Source organism: Mirounga leonina, unplaced genomic scaffold (assembly GCF_011800145.1).
Source record: "Mirounga leonina isolate KUSES-001 unplaced genomic scaffold, KU_Mleo_1.0 Mir_127, whole genome shotgun sequence".
In the NCBI taxonomy this organism is placed as follows: domain Eukaryota; kingdom Metazoa; phylum Chordata; class Mammalia; order Carnivora; family Phocidae; genus Mirounga; species Mirounga leonina.
The window spans coordinates 66,255,290-66,272,860 of NW_023270316.1; the positions used below are offsets into that span (position 1 = coordinate 66,255,290).

Here is a 17,571-nt window from a genome sequence, read left to right on the forward strand (position 1 = left end):
TCTGAGTTAATGTTGAAAATTACATATTAGAATATAAATTCAAAGGGGATGACTTAAACGCCCCTTTAAGATTCCCCGAAAGGGGAGGCATTCTTTGCTATCCTGTACTTAAAATGCAGACAAGGAAATCAGAACTTATTTTTTTCTCTTTTTCTTTCTTTCTTCCTTCTTTCCTTCCCCCCCCCCTTTTTTTTCTGTAGCAAGGGCGCATTATGTTCCCTTTCATCGCCCCCCCCCGCCCTGAAATGCATATAGTCAAATGAGTCACAGTAACAGTAGGATAAAGGCAATAAAAACCAGGTCCCTTGCCGCCGCTCAGGCCCGGCCCCTCGGCGGCAGCTCCTCGCGGTGGGACCGGCTGGTACCGCCACCGCCAAGGCCACCGTTCGCAGGCCCGACCCGGCCAGGCGCGGGGACTGCAGAGAAGTTCACGCTTTCAGGGAGCAGCCCGCGCCAGATCGGCGACCGTCCTGCACAAAGCCGGGCCGTTCCTGCTGCGGGAGGCACACAGAGGAACCGGCCGGCTTCTGTCGCGCTGCACGGGGTGGGAAGGAAGCCAACTGCGTCGGTGTCAGCCTTCACCCCCGATCGCGACCGCCTGGCTCAGGCCAACGCCAAGCCTTTTCTTTTAGTTTACTGCTCTCTGTCCCCCAGGAGCCCGCACTGGGGGGCCGGCACCGGGGCGCGCAGACTCCCGGCCTGGGTTTCCGCCGCGGAGCCGAACGGAGTCGGGGTCCATCCCGGCCACACTAGGCTTTTCTTTCCAGAGGGCGAGGCGGTCGATCTGAAGCGCCACTTTAAAGGCTCATCAATCTTAATCTAGGTTGCTCAAGTAATTATGCCCGAATCTCTCGTACGATTACAAGTGGATTTGGGTTTCTATTCCCCAGGCCCTCCTTTGTGTTTATTGGAGGTCTGAGCGCGCGCTGCGCGGCGCCTCCTGCCTCCCGCGCCCTCCTCGGAATCCCCCAGCGCTCGGGCCGGTTCGAACCGCTCCCTTAACCCTTCAGCCGCCAGGACGCTCCTTTGGATGCCACTTTTCGCATTTCCCTTTTGGAGAAATCCAGAAGGCTTACTCTTGATTGGGGCGAGGTGAGAAAGAAGGTGCCGTGACATCGAAAACAGTGTCTTCTTATACGTCGTTGGGCCTTGCTAAAACCTCAGGAAAGTCGTCATTCTATACACAGGCCGCTAGTGATTTCTGGTTTAGTAGAGGTTTCTGGCATTTGGAGACGTAGAATGGTCACAAACATTTAAAATGGCGAACTATTCCTTTCTCTTGAAAAGTAATTTAACATATCCAATTAAGTTGGGGTGGCATGAAAAAGAGTCACTAAACACATTATCAAAACCATACACACTGATTTACTGAAATATATTACGACTTTTTAAGGACACATTTCCGTGAACTTTTAACGGGGAACACATTCTCTCTCCTTAATTCTCTGCCTTTCTGAAAGGAGACTGCGCTTCTGATTGCTTTTACTCCAATCTCATTCTATTGAATTGAGATTTTCTGGGGGTTTATAAAAGGACTTTGAACTGGTCCTTCTTTAAGAAAGAAGCGTCATGAAATATTCAGCCTTCATAGTGTGTCATTTTTACCCCTGTCCTTTGGAAATCTCCAGTTACAACTTCCAATTCCATAGCATGTTTAAGGAGCACTGAGTCTTTTTGTTGTAGCCTTCAGGGAGCAAACCGCAGCAGAGAGAATACAGAGTTAAATCCACTACAGCAATAGAGAGGGGATTATGTTTTAATCCCTTTTGGGGGAGTCTCTGGATTTTAGGGATCTGATATTAAAATGTTTACATAAGGCACCATCACAAACCAGCAGATCTTCCATGGAAAGCCTGGGATCCCTGTCCAAATAAAAATAGTTTAAAAAGGGCAGCGTCTCTGGATGCCAGAGAGATGGCAATGTAGCAGATTCTGTTCTAGAAGATAACTGGGTACAAATTTAACCTCCTAACTTTGCTTGGTGTAGTGAGTGCAGGACTGAATGTAGATATATCCATTCCAATCACTACTAGAGCAATAAAAGGATATGTTATAATAATGTTTTCAAGCACACACTGAAGTAAAGCGATGGCTGTTAAAGGGCAGTTAAACAAATGGATGGGACCAAACCTTCTCCCCTGTATTGAGGCATACAATACAGTCGTTTAAAATTCCACCATGCAAAGTGGTAACTAAAGGAACAATAAGTGTTATTTACTTCTAGCACTGGCAACATAATGTTTAAGAAATATTGACCCATTACTATTTTTGAAAGGATAGGGATATTACTTGACATTAATTTAAGTGCTAATTTAAAATCTGAACTAGAACAAAGATCACCCAAGCATACGGAAAAGAATCTTCAAATGAATGAACTTCTCTTTAGAGTCACAGCATCTTTAATCAGTTGATATGGTAAACCTAGAGTCGAAAGTACATATGTTTTATATTTGAAAAGGGAACTACTCATCAAATGTATTTTAAAGGTAGAATGTTAAAAAATACTTGTGGGTTTGGAGGATTCCACTGAAAACAAAATTCCAAGTCTGGAGATCTCACTAATACATCAACTTTTTAATAGAGCTTTATAGTTTACAGGGTTCTTTTATATGATTTTTACTTAACCACTAGTTCAATATTCACATTTTTGGGGGCTATGGATGTGTCAATACTCTCCTGTCAAAGATCACCAGGAGCACATCTCTAGTTGAAGAGGTTGGGTTTACTGCTCATCGCAGTGAGGGAGACACGGGCAACTTAGTAAGGGTGTCAAAAAGGACTTTTGTAGGATCGAGGCTTTGGTGAAGTGATTCTGGGAAGGGTTCAAGGAGCATGGCTTTGCTCTGGATTGGGCTCTGTCAGGAAGCAGGGATAATTCTGCGACTATGGATCTTAATCAATCTCATTTAGAGGGAGGGAGGACCCAATCTAGGCTAACGCCCTAGTTAGCAGAGAAGCAGTCGTCCCTCATATTAAACAGGACATGGGGGGATGTTCAGTATTCAGGTGGTCTGCAGAGTGACCTTGCTTTTGTCTATGCTTCCACTAAATTATAGAGTTGTTTTTTTGCCTCACATCATCATCACGAGCCCTTGTCTGATCCTGGTGTTCTGGGAGGTTGTTTATGACTAACAGGAGAACATCAAGGCCTAGCTGTGAGTTCCAGGCTAGCTCCTGACAATACGAGCTTCCTTATAAGGGTCAGGCTAGTTTCCAGAGGTCAAGGACTGCTTTTCTTTTTCTTACATACAGAAATTAGTCATTTTTAGGGGTGTCCATAACATTCTAGGTATTAACAGACAATTACGGCAATTACATTTTCAAACAAGGCTAAGATTTTTATGAGTTTCAATATAAAGTACAACAAAGAGTATACAGGGACAAAGAGTTGAAGTTTAATTAAAATTGGCATCATTACAATTATTTGATGAATTTCAATTGGCCAAAACTATATTTAGTGTACATGAAGTTACAATGTATTTTAGAATCACTTGAATACTTTCTAAACTTAAATATTAATAAAAGTTTTATTAACTATATAGATTTTCTCTGACCTCAATTACTTCGAAACCACATGCTCAATTTGCTTTAGAAACACTTAAAAGACAATTATTTGGGAATAATAAACATTGACTAATCTTTATAAATTATTAAACTTAAAATCCTGACATTATTTAACCTGAAATCCTTTGTGTTTAGTGCAAAAGTATATCATTCAAAAAATTTTAAACAAAAATATAATGAAGAAATAATTCTTACAGTTATTTCTATACTGTGATACAATTTGTATGAAAATTACTCCTAGCATGAGTGACTGAACATATGTAAAGTATCTACCTCCATTGGACTTCTATCATTTCTAAGTATGGCAATATAATTTAAAGAAAACATTTCTTGGGAGGCCTAGGTGACTCAGTCGGTTAAGTGTCTGCCTTTGGTTCAGGTCATGACCCAGGGTCCTGAGATAAGCCCTGCGTCCTGTTTTTCCTTCTCCCTCTGACCCTATCCTCTGCTTGTACTCTTGCTTCTGCTCTCTCTCTCAAATGAATAAAAAATCTTAAAAAATAAAGAAAATATTTCTCCCATAGAATTAAAAGAATAACATGCTTTAATCTCAAAACAACTTAAAAAGAAACCAATGAAGAATACGAAAAAGTTGGGACTTTGTTTTGAAAGTCTAGGAAAGCTTTAGGCACAAAGAAAATGGAGGTGTTTGTGTGTGCCTGGGGGAGAAGGAGCTGGGAGAAATGTTGCAGAAGATCTGAGATTTCTGCCATCCAGGATAGTTCCCTGGATTTCAGGCATTTGAAATGCCCCAAGAAAAAAGAAAGTATAGTAACAAAATTTCTAGACAATGACTCTTTTCTTTATGTACAGAGAATATTGATAGTGGACCAAATATACTACCAGAATAATAGTCCTTTGAGGTTTTCAAAAACTTCTTGCATGAAAGTAGTTTATGCTGAGTTTATGTTATGTTTATGCTTGAGTCAAAAAACTAATAGAACCACAAATAGAATACGTAGCTCAAGAATTATGAATTTAACTTCCAGCATTATTCCCTCCCACCCTAACACACACACACACACACACAATCCATTACGAACCCCAATTTTTAAATAGATTTTTATTTACTTATTTGTCAGAGAGAGAGAGTGCTTGCGTGAGCACAAGCAGGGAGAGCAGCAAGTGGAGGGAGAAGCAGGCCTCCCACTGAGCAAGGAGCCTGATGCAGCACTGGATCCCAGGACCCTGGGATCATGACCTGAGCTGAAGGCAGACGCCTAACCAACTGAGCCCCCAGGCATCCCTACAAACCCAAATTTTATACAAAGTCACTGTGCCCAAGAGACTTTCTTTATGCTCTTTGGTGACTTCTTAAACATAATCTATCTTTAGATTGAGATGCACAATAACCAATCATCTCCATAGTGCACTGGTTTCCTTAGATGATTACTGTACAAAATGAGACAAGTGTTTAAGAACCACATCAATGTTTTCAGATCCGAGTAAACCTACCTCTGGGTAAAACTCAACACAGTCTGAAACAGAAACAGAAGAGTGGAGCCTTCTATATAAGAGCAACTGAAGACTGCATTTTAACAAAATATCTGTTCATCATGGTAGAACACTTATTTTTGCACTAATATTATCTAACATCTCATCTTATTTAATGTGCTTATAACAAATAATTCTTAAAACTACCAAGAGATAATCTGATAGGCTCTAATTTTAACTTAACATTTAGGTTTTCCAATTTATTTGTAGAACAGATAATCTTATGTTAAATATAAATCAACAAACCTAGTGCATTTTCTACAAAGGTAATGAATGATTTTATAGGGAAAAAAGCTTACAAAGCATATATAGTCTAAGTAAAATATAACTGAGTTTTTTAGCACAAAAATATCCTCAAAACAGTGATAGTTTTAATGTCCATTGTGATAATTTGTTCTGTCTTTTGATTCAATAGGTGTTCCAGATGAGATTTGTGTTTCTAGTTATATCACATTTAGTTCAACATATGGAATACATTTTTCACTTTTTGGAAGGGTAGTGATTCTTTTATGGCACTAGGATATCACTTAATGATTGAGAAGAGTAAATTCCTACTAGACTAGATGATTGAATAAACCAGAGGAGATGATTTAAATCTATTGGACTAGGAAGTACTCTCTGTATCCCTTGGTTGGAGTAAGTGTCTTGCCTTCATGTTCCCATAGTTTCCTGGGTGCATCTTTACAGCAGCCTTATAATATATTAAATATATGTGTTTAGAAGTCTCTTCCTCTCATTTGGCATAGGTTACTTACAGAAAGGGGCATTATCTTCTTATCTAACACAGTATCTGTCACATAGTATGCAATCTGTTTTTATGGAATTGCAAATAGAAAATGATATACACCAATGTCACATTTGTATGTTATAGCAAAAAGACCACTTACATTAACAGATTACATCCTTTCTATTTTTCTGGAATTGATTTCAAATTGTTCTTTAAAAATATGAAAGACACCGCATTTTGGAGAAAACATAAATAAAAGATGCTGAAAACCGACAAGAGTTATAATGTAATTGGTCAATCTAGCTAGGTCCCATGCATACCATTATTTTTTTAAATGGCATAATTTTATAACTGCCATATCGTTCCTACTAAGTTGTTCCCTCCTTGTGAATTAAATGCTTAGAGAGACATATTTAACTCAGCATTCATTCATTCATTCATTCATTCATTTATGTAATCAACAAAAATTATTCACTGTTTTTGGTACTAAGAGAGCATACAGTAAAGTATAAGACATGAATTTTACTCAAGAGCTTGTAGTACATAGTAAAGATAAATACATAGGAATGATTAGGACATAAGGGAGGAAAGGTAGCTAAGGATTGTTAAAGCACTTTACATGAATTGATCTCCCTTCTTCCTCATAACAACAGACCTATGAGAGAGGTACTGCTATTGTGTCCATTTTACAGATAGAAAATGAGACTAAGTGGTGAAGTAATTTAGGGAAGGTCATACAACTAGTAAATGGTAGAGACAAGATTCAGACCTGAATGTCTGACTTCAAAGTCAGGGTATTTAACTGTTATGTGTACTGCCTCCCAACAAGAAAGGGCCAGAAAAATATTCCACAGACATTCACTGAACTGTGATGATTTTCATCCAGCATTTTTGGGGGGTAGGTGTAGTTGGGACAGGATGATGGCTGTGGCATTTGAAGTGAGATGTAATAAGATAGGGAGGATGTGGACATGTGGATATGAGAGGGAAGAGTGCTGTAAGCAGGGCAGAAGAGTTTGAACAAGCACACAGATGCAGTACATGAACAGAAGTAAGACTGGCCAGTGATTAGGACGTACAAAGTCGGGGGGTGGGGCGGACAGTGTGAGATGCAACTGAAAACACATATGTTGGGGCGCCTGGGTGGCTCAGTCGGTGAAGCATATGCCTCCGGCTCAGTCATGATCCCATGGTCCTGCAGTGGAGCCCTGCACTGAGCCCCACATCGGGGGCTCCCTGCTCAGTAGGGAACTTACTCCTCCCTTTCCCTCTGACTGCTCTGCCTGCCACTCCCCCTGCTTGTGCTTCTCTCTCTGTCAAATACGTAAATAAAATCTTAAAAAAAAAAAAAAAAAAAGGAAAGAAAACACATCCATAGCTGTGAATGTGAGATGTTTCAAGAATGTTTAAGGAATCAAAGATTAAAGCTCAGGTATTAACAGTGTGTGGAGCAGCGGTGTTCATGTGGTGAAGAGGGTTAAATATACAGCTCCTTGCTAGAAAATTCACATAGGAACATTTGTCCATCCTGACTGCATAAGAAATGAAGGTTTCGTAGTTTGGAGAAAAAGGAAAATCTGTCATTGATCTTGATGCCCTCCTCTATCTAAAGACTTTTCTGCCTCCACCTCTGTCAATACCTCTTTTTCTCCAATTTCAGAAAATGTATCTTCCATCCTGTTCCAACCAGTTACTCACTCTACCTGGGATTTCGTCCTACTTATCTTGCCTCCCCTAGTTACTGTCTTATCTTTGTCCCTTCCCTCCTTTGTTAAGCTTCTAGACATCAGTTTCTTCCTCTTAGTTCCTCACTCTTATTCACTCCTTTTGGTGTCACTCTCATCCTCTACTTAGGCCAAATTATACATAATTCATATAAATGAATTAATATGTTAAAAGCTTGGAAAAGTCTATCCATCAATTAAAAAAACACCAACCTGTGTAACATTTTATATTTAAACCCAGAATTTTCTAAACACATTTAGCTATACTTTTCCCCCCTCATTAACATATTTCAAAACACCCGTGTTCCAAGGAATATCAGTTTGAAAAATGTTGAACGAGAGTTCCCTGACTTCTAGACCATACTAGTCGCTATTGTTCTCTTACTGCTTGACTTCCTTCTTGGTATCCTTGGTGGGCTCTGACTTTGGCCTGCTGCTCTTCTCCCTATATATTTTCACTTTTCTTGGGTGATTTCAGTGGTTTTAATTGTAAATTGCATGTCCAGCTTGGCTCTCAAATTCCAAACCTTTATATTTGACCAAGCTGAACCAAGCATCTTCACTCTCCTCTCCCCTGAAACCCTGTGTCTTCACATTCTCAAACACATTTAACAGTTCCTATATCATTCCTTCTCCCAGGCCAGGTTCCCCTCATTCTTACTCCACACAACCAGCCCCTTATCATAGTCCCTGACATGTTAGTGTTGTTTTGAGGCTGTCCCCTTTGCTTTCTTTGCCACCACCAATTGAGATTTAGTTCAGGCTCTCATCACCTCTAGTTCAGACAACAGCCTTTTACCTCAAGTTTGGGCATCCTAAAACATTGAGCTACACAGTGGCCTGAGTGATTTAAAAAAAAAAAAAATATATATATATATATATATATATAAATTGGATCTTATCATTGCCATACTTAAAATCCTTCATTGTCTCATTATGGCCTTCAGGATAAAAATCCAGTTTCCTCATGGCACATAAAGCTCCCCCAAGCAAGCTTGTTAGTCTCAGCTTCAGAGACTCCCTGCCTCATACTTTTATCTGAATAATTTAGAGATACTATTTCACAGGGAAGGTGGTATTTTAGTATATGATGTTTTTCACAGTCTGCAACAACTCTTTAAATCTTTCTAAATCCTTTACTTATGTTTCTGGACTCAAGATAGAAAATACCTATTCTAGGAAGGCTTTCCAGAGTACACATGGTGGGTCAATGGTCCTGTTTTGTGTTATCGTGGTTTCCTTTGTATACCTAGGTTGCTATTGTTTTTCATTGTCTGTTTTTCCTCTAGACTATAACCTTCTTGGAAGCAGAAACTTTAATCATATGTGTCTTTTTACTCCAAGCATCCACCATAATATCATGCATATAGTAAATATTCAATATGGACACTTGTTTTGCTTGGATAACCACATCCAACCTCAACCAAGTAAGGATCTGGCCTCAGAGAATAAACACCTGGCAGGTCTTTCCAGCTCTTATTTTTACTGTGTGCAATGAATTTTGACATTTTATATTTAAATTTATTCATTTCATTTACAAATAATGCTGGTAATGATCCACGTAGTTTGTTTACCCACTAATGGGTTGCAACTTGGAATTAAAATCCAAGCAAACACTGATATAGTGGAATGAACAAGGGCTTTAACAAAAACAGAAAAATAGGTTTAACAAATCTCAGCTCCTCTCTGCTTGTGATGTGATCATGAGTAAAGACCTTAATGTCCGAACCTTAATTTCCACATCTTAAAATGAACTATAATACTAATTCAGAGCTGCAAAGTTATCACCTGCAGTATTGTTTTCTTTCAACAAATGTAAATTATGTCTCCCAGCTTTGTTTGCCCATCCACGCATACCTCTTTACTACCTATCAAGCTCATTTTGCTTTCCTCCTGAAAACTGTTTGGTGATTTGAGACTTGTCCTCCTAGCCCAAACTGAGATGCAAGATTTTTTTTAGAAAGTTTTCTATGATATCTGGTTCTTAACATTCCTGTTTTATATGCAAATTGAACTGGAATAACACTACAACTATACTTAACAGTTTTATTTAGTGATTTATTTATTTATTTATTTTTTAGTGATTTAAAATGAAGGAAAAATTCAACAGAACTTTTGGATTAAAAAAGCATAAAACAGGGGTGCCTGGGTGGCTCAGTCGTTAAGCGTCTGCCTTCGGCTCAGGTCATGATCCCAGGGTCCTGGGATTGAGCCCCACATTAGGCTCTCTGCTCGGTGGGAAGCCTGCTTCTCCCTCTCCCACTCCCCCTGCTTGTGTTCCCTCTTTTGCTGTGTCTCTCTCTGTCAAATAAATAAATAAAATCTTAAAACATTGCAATCAGTCATTTTTTTTTTAAATTTTATTTTTAAGTAATCTCTACACCCAATGTGGGGCTCAAATTCACAACCTGGAGATCAAGAGTCCCATGCTCTACTAAGTGAACCAGCCAGGCATCCTGTAATCAGTCATATTCTGATTAACTAAACTGCTTAAACATTCTATCTGGAAAAGGATACTTGACAATATTTAGATAAGCAACTCAGTCTGAATTTCCCTTCTTTTTTGCTGATAAAATGTTCTACACTTATATTTATTGGGCTGATAGAGCAGATTCTACTGTGATAACTACTTCTAAGTTGATTGCCATGTAAATACTCCTTAGTGCTGACTGCTTAAGGACATTCTGCAGGCTATTACTTTGACTCTAGCATCAAGCCATGGGAATAAAATAATCAAATAAATAAAATATTTGCACTATGCAGAAAGACTTATTTGTCCTTTTGTATGGTAGGGCTCTAAATGTAGTGGTGAAATCAGTTTTTATATAATGTTTGAATTAGTGCCAAAGTCTTTCGGAGAGAGTACCAGAGACCTCACAGGTGTGGTAGTGTGCAATGATGAATACTCATCTCTTCCTCTTCTCCAAGTTGCCGGCATCCACAGTTTGGCAGTAAGAAAAGTTTTATTATCTCACATTTTTTTCCCTCCAAGTGTGACAAATAAGGTGACCCGTATATTTCCAGTAGGTGATTAATATGCGCATTCACATACTTTTAAAAAAGAAACATAGGAGAGTTTAGTCCCCTGCATATAGGAGGGATCTGGTGTACTGATAAGTTAGCTCCGTTCTTGATCACTCCTGCTTTTCAGGTTGAAAATAAATATAACTATAAGTCTTAGCAGAATTCCTTCATGGGAAATCCTCTGCACAGAGAAGCAAGTAAAAAGTAAAAATGGGTTTCAACTAGAACACTGTATTAGGAAGAATAGGCATTGTTGTGGTTTGTGAAACACTTGCAGCATAACAAAGATGGCTTCTTAAGAAAAGATATAAGAATGTTATATATGATCTGAATCATTGCTGATGGTCTACTAAATAATAGTTGAATTTGTCTTTTTATCATACTTTAAATCTACATAGTTTGGTTAGCAGGGATGTGTTATGATGAAGAGTACCTTAAAAGTGTTCCTACAGACTACATGGTTGAAGGAGACATACACTTTTGAAACTAACGAAATATGGATTCTAGCAAAATGTTGCAGGCTCTACAATGGCCTTGGGGACATTGTAAAAATAATGAGGAGAGAGTAAAAAGGCTAGATAGTCAAGGTAAAGCTTTTGTTTATTTTTACAACTCTTTAACTGAATCAAAAAATTGTTAGAAATTTAAATATTTTAGTTTTTGTAGGCAATGGGCATGTGTTAATGTTGTCTTCAAGAGCTCTGTGAATACTGTGTTTGAAGCTGAATGTGACCCCTTTGGGTATACTATTTATGACTGGCAGAGCAACTTCCTAATTCAAAGAGAGAGAAAAAAGACTTATAAAGACTCATAAGGCTTTTTCAACATCAAATAGTTTTTACTAAACAATATTTTGATGAGTTAAGTGTGAGTGAGTCAGGGACATATGGATTAAATTTCCCTTGAAATACACATGGGCTTAAAAATTAAGGGGAAAATACCGAGCAAAATGCATTTTAGAGAATCCAGAATGTTTAAAAGACATTTTCCCTCTAAATACAAAATTCAGATTGATTCAATTCTAGTTAGACTCTGTAACTAAAACTACATAAAATAAGTATGGAAAAATCTTGTAAAAAATACTAGTTTTATTAGGGAAAGACTGTTCATTAACCATAGTTGAATTGTACTGCAGAGTAGTTAGGCTCCAGCAGATATGATCTGAGTATAAGTTTATCTGTCTCTATGTAACACTGAACTTGTTCCTTCTATAGTACTTACTCTCTTATTCCATTAAACAACTATAATAAAACTTTTCTGTGTTTAGGTTCAAATGTTTTTCTTTTTTAATAATGTATTTCTCTGAAAAACTCTCAGCTTTTAGAATTTTGCTGTTCCTGTATTTTTATTATATTTTTCTTGAATCTTGAGTTCTTCCTTCTTATATGCTGTACATTTTGCTTTATCCTCCTTTCTTTGCTGAGTTTTTAGGTAACATTCAATTTATATATAAACAACTTTGCCTCTGGTATCTGGACATTCTAAGTTAGAACATTTGAAGGCCTACAGTATCTATGTGATCATCTTAAGTGTTGACTTTCATTTATTAGGGTAGACATATTTTATGTTCTAACTTCCTGGTTACTGAAGTTACTGAGAGGTAGTGGTAGCAGGCCTAATTCTCTTGATGATTCTTTTTTCTATCAGTTTCTGAGTCCCAGAGTTCTGCACCCTAAGTATTTAATAGATGTTAAGACTAAGCAAATCAGTGTGTGAATGCAGTAAATAGAGATTTAGGGAGGTAGGAATGGTTAACCTTAAAACAAATTCTAAGTAAGTTTCCACCCCCCCTCCAATTATTTGATACCTGCTTTCACTTTGTGTGTGTTTTTTTTAACAATTTTATTTATTTATTTGAGAAAGACAGATGCAGAGACAGAGCATGGGGGGGGGGGGGGGAAGGGGGGAGGAAGGGAGGCCGAGGGAGAAGTAGACTCCCTGCTGAGCAGGGGGCTCGATGCAGGGCTCCATCCCAGGACCCTGGGATCATGACCTGAGCCGAAGGCAGATGCTTAACCGACTGAGCCACCCAGGTGCCCCTGCTTTCACTTTGAATTAGTAGAATAAAGATAACAGAAAACAGACAAAAAATTTGACCAATGAACAAGAAAAACAGTCTGAAAAGGTACAGCCGTCTTAACATTAGTGAAAGTATACCTGAGAACTTTTTAGGGCATTGAAGGTGTGTCCTGCAGGGAAGCTTTGACAGTCACTTAGGAGAATCTCCTATTGATTACACCCTGTTTCTCTTAGTAGATGTCTTCCTTATTTCTCTATTTTTTCATTCTTAAATTCACATAATGCACTTTTTCTGAGTTTTGGATTTTCGACTTTGTGTGTGGTATATAGTGTGTATGTGTGTGTGAAAAGGATTATAAATCTACCACTTGGAAAAAGCCATATAAAAATATCCAGGTTTTATACTACACTTCTTTCCCATGTTGCTAGTTTTCTATACTAGTTACTCTTTTTAAATATTCAAAATAACACTGTAATCCTTTGGTTATGGAATATGTTTTCCATGTGATAGAGAAAATATTTTTTGGTTAAGAGTCACAGCGGTATCCAGACTTTTAAAATGGGAACCTTAAGAGACATTTAGTTAAAATGGTACAATTAGAAGAAGCTGGAATGGAAGAAAGATTAATTTAGTTCTTACCTGGAAAGTCAAGTGACTAGTTGAGTAATTTGAATAATTCAATTAGTATGAGCAGATGCTCTGATAATCCAAGCCCTTAAATACTTAATTTTAATAGCTCAAAATTTTTGTTTTGTTTTTTTTGGTTTTGGTATAAACTAGATAATGATCTCAGCTCTCTAGTTTATTTCAACCTACATTAACTTTTTCAATGGCAACCTTTTTAGGACTAGTAATTGTATTAGAAGATTTCCTCATGGTAAAGGTACATGGGATATGGTCACAATACTTAAGGAATTTATAGTCTAAAAGGAAAGAGAAAACATACAGAAAGGCATCTTGTATAAGTATCTTAAGAATGGTATAATCAAAATTTTATAGAGTGGCTATAATAAAAAAGACAGATAATAACCAGCATTAGGAGTGTGGAGAAATTGGACCCTCACAAACTGCTGATGGGAATGTAAAATGATGCAGCCACTTTGGAAAATGGTCTATCAGTTCCTCAAAAAGATAAAAATAGAGTTATTATTTGACCCAGAAATTTCATGCCTAGGTATATATTCAAGAGAAATGAAAACATACGTTGACATAAAATGTTGTACATGAATGTTCACAGCAGCATTAATCACAGTGGCAAAAAGGTGGAAACACACCAAGTGTTCATCAATTAAAGAATGGACAAACAAAATATGATATATCCATAAAATGGATATTCACCATTTATTTACCGTAAAAAGGGACATGCATGGTATAACATGGATGAGTCTTGAAAACATTATGCTAAGTAAAAGAAGTTAGTCACAAAAGACTACATATCATACAATTATGTTTATATGAGATGTTCAGAATAGTCAAATCTATGGAGAGAGAAAATAGATTAGTGGTCCTCTAGGGCTGTGGAGGGGGCATGGGAAAATTGGGTGGAATAGCTAAAGAGTATAGAGGTTTCTTTTTTGGTGTGATGAAATGTTCTAAAATTGTGATAATGGTTGCATAACTCTGTGAATATACTAAAAATCATTAAATTGTGCTCTTTAAAAGGGACAATTGTATGGTGTGTGAGTTACGCCTCAATAAAATTGTTGCCACAAAAAAGTTATGGGGTGACAAAACTGGCCAGTGAATACTTCATCAAGTGTTTAATATAGTTATAAAAAATGGGTAGAGATTTTGATAGGTGATAAAGGAAGGTGTAGAAGAGAGATGTGTGAAGGATATTTCAGGTAAAGAAAGAAGTTTGGATATTGGTGTAAACCTATGGAAACTCTTTCAAGTTATTTGACATTAAATGGATGGGTGGATTATTGGTAATAATAGCTTACATATATAAACAAAAAATTTGTTTTTAATAATTTGCAGAACTGATAAACCATAAAGGACCATCACCATGATGATTTCAGAATTCCCTAACTTGGCAAAATTAGGAATATTTGGAAGTAACAATAGAGAAATCTGGACAAATTCCAAATCTGTTATGGAAAATATTTCTACTGTCACTTGGCATATGTGACAGAACTACCGCTCTAAAAAAAAATGAGGTACATTTTATGAGTGGGACACAGTTCTATCAGTTGAATTAAATCATTCACTTGTCACTTCACATAAATTTTCATTAATCTGAAACTTCAGTTACTCAGTAATTATTTGCAGAAATAACTTGCCAAGCTGAGTTTCAAATTAAAATATACATTGGGATTTTAGATTAAAAACAGTTGCATTATACTAATTAATTTCAGTGTTTTAAGTAACAATATAATTAGTAAATTGAAATTTTTAGTTACGTATGGTATCTTAGGTGCTAATTCACTTTGGTGAATCACTACAAACTAAAAAAGCAATTAAAATAAATTAAGCTAGGTGTTATTAATATAATAATTACTTAATTCATTTGCATACTTCTATATTATAATTGTATTAGCCATTTGCTACAGTGCATAATAAATTGAGTAATTAATAATCACACACATTTAACTTGCCTCTTGAGATGAACAGCTTGGGAAGAAAGGGAACTAAAAGTGAAACAGAAAATTGTATGACATTTAAGTCTGCAGAACTTGGTGGACCATTTTATCTTTATTAAAACTAGAAAACTCCAAAGCAAATGGGAAAAAACACAAGAGTCAATATTTATATAAAATTGTGTTAAAAACATTCTATCAGATTTTTTTAACTTACCAGAATGATTTTCAAGAACAGATATATAAAACTAAAATTAATTATTGTGCATATTCATAGACTTCTAAATATAGTATAATAAAACCAGTGTAAAAATTGAGGTATAAGCTGAGGATCTTATTTTTACATCATTTTAGAAGAATCTTTAAGTATATACACATGCATATTTCAATATACTATTTGGTATATTTGAATTCAAAGCATAACTTACATATTTTTAAGGAAATACATTATTTTATTTACTTCTTAACCTTACACAAGCTACTTAATCTCTCTTGGTCTCTATAGCCTCATTTGTAAAATTAGGGTAATAATAGTATCGAGCTCATAGAGTTACTGTGAATATTAAATAGGTTACTGCATATAAAGCTCTTTAGACACTGCCTGGTTCTTAGTAAGACATGCTAGCTACTCTTCTTTCTCTTTTCTTCTTTTTATAAACAGAAACTGATCCTATCTTTTAAAATCCCAAATATAATATTAACTAAATTAGTACTTTCCCTTAGTTTTCTAATTAGCATCTTTTTTTCCCCTGGAATTTAACTTGACTATTAAGAAATATTGCACATTGACAAATTATAATGCATGGTCTCCTCATCTGTGTGCTTGTCAGCAAAACAGGGCTTTGTAAGAACAGGAAAATGAATTATACTAATCAGCAGATTTAGGTTTACCATTAATATTATAAAAATGGTTCCTCATTCATAGAATATCTAAATCTAAGAACTCTAATTACTTGTATATATATTTTTCCTCCTTTTTTATTGTCATTTACCTTTTTTTAAACTTGTATATTTTTGAAGGTACATTTCTTACATTACTAATATGCAAGCCATATTACTAAGTCATGAAAAGATAAACCCATAATTTTCATCTCAGAAGTGGAAAATGGGCATTTGTTATTTTACATAATACTTCCAGACACCAAGTATGGATTATATTAATTTTATGCACCGATTTTAGGATCTCCTGGATTTTAATGTGGACTTAGATCTCATCTCCTGTGATCGTGAAGTTTTTCTCTAGGCAGCTTAGCACTGTTTGGTTATTTAGAGCAATAAATTACATATAAGAAAGCCATTATCCTTTAACAACTTTTAATTTCTGAGACAAAGACAACAAAACAGTTACATATTTATGTGGTCTGAAATTTTATTAACAGCTGATTTTTTAAAATCTAAGAACAGTGGTTTGTAATTAACTTCTTTTTATTGTTATGTTAATCACCTAAAATGATTTTTATGTGACATTGTGACTATCACACCAGTCTAGCTAATAAATAGGCCTCAGCATTTACAGAATGAATCTATATATACCTATGTATTATGCAGACTATTTCTGTTACCCTTACTTCTCCTTTCACAAAACATCCATCCCCTCCTTTTCTACTGAATTCAAAGCTCAGAGTCACATTTGCGGGCTTCTCTTTTAAAGAGGAACATTATAGACTAGACAGGGGATCAATATTTTAGGACAGTTTGTAAAATTCATCAGACACAAAGATTCTGCAAAAAGAGCATGAATTAGAACCAGGTGGAAATGGATAGGAGTGGATCTGCTCAAAGAAAAGTCTGCTTAAAAGACAGAAGTTAGAGGAGTCTTGACAGAGTGAATTGGTCAAAAGCCACACAATTAGATTTTTAAATAATTTACTGCAGGCATACTTTCATTGTTCTTTAGATATTTTAACTTAATGTTATTTTGGGAATTTTGCTTATAAGCATAAATTAATACTAATAATTACTCTAGCCACCATCAGAGGAGAGAAATATAAAGAAGTTATGAGTCTTTATTGGATTTTGCCTCTGGTAGTTTGGGGCAGATCTTATTATAATAAACTTCAGGATATCAGCCAAATTTGTATCAACTAATTAATTACCTTTATAATGGGAACTAAGGACCAGAGAGTCTAAACTAAATTGTATAATAATATTTATTAGCATATGTGGATGAGGAAAGACAACATATTATCTGAAAGGGTCACAAATCATGTTTATAAATTTTCTTTAGTATTTTAGGATCAAGAATAAGACCAGGAAAAGAGAAAACAAATCTGTGGGCAAAAACAAATCACAGACTTCATTTGCTTAAATTTCCAAATGGCCTCAGAGAAAATCTCTGAACTATTAAAACATACTACAAAAACAACAAAACCAAAACTTCAACATTTACTTAGGAATTCAAGGCAAACATTTGTTCATAGACTTAGAATTAGTTTTAAA

The 17,571-nt window shown here is 36.2% G+C and overlaps 1 protein-coding gene across 7 annotated transcripts in view; it reads right to left on the reverse strand.

Moving 5' to 3' along the window:
- NBEA (neurobeachin) overlaps window positions 1-17,571 on the reverse strand; it is a 683,633-nt gene that overhangs the window by 194,959 nt on the left and 471,103 nt on the right. The gene's annotated exons all lie outside the window — the stretch shown is intronic.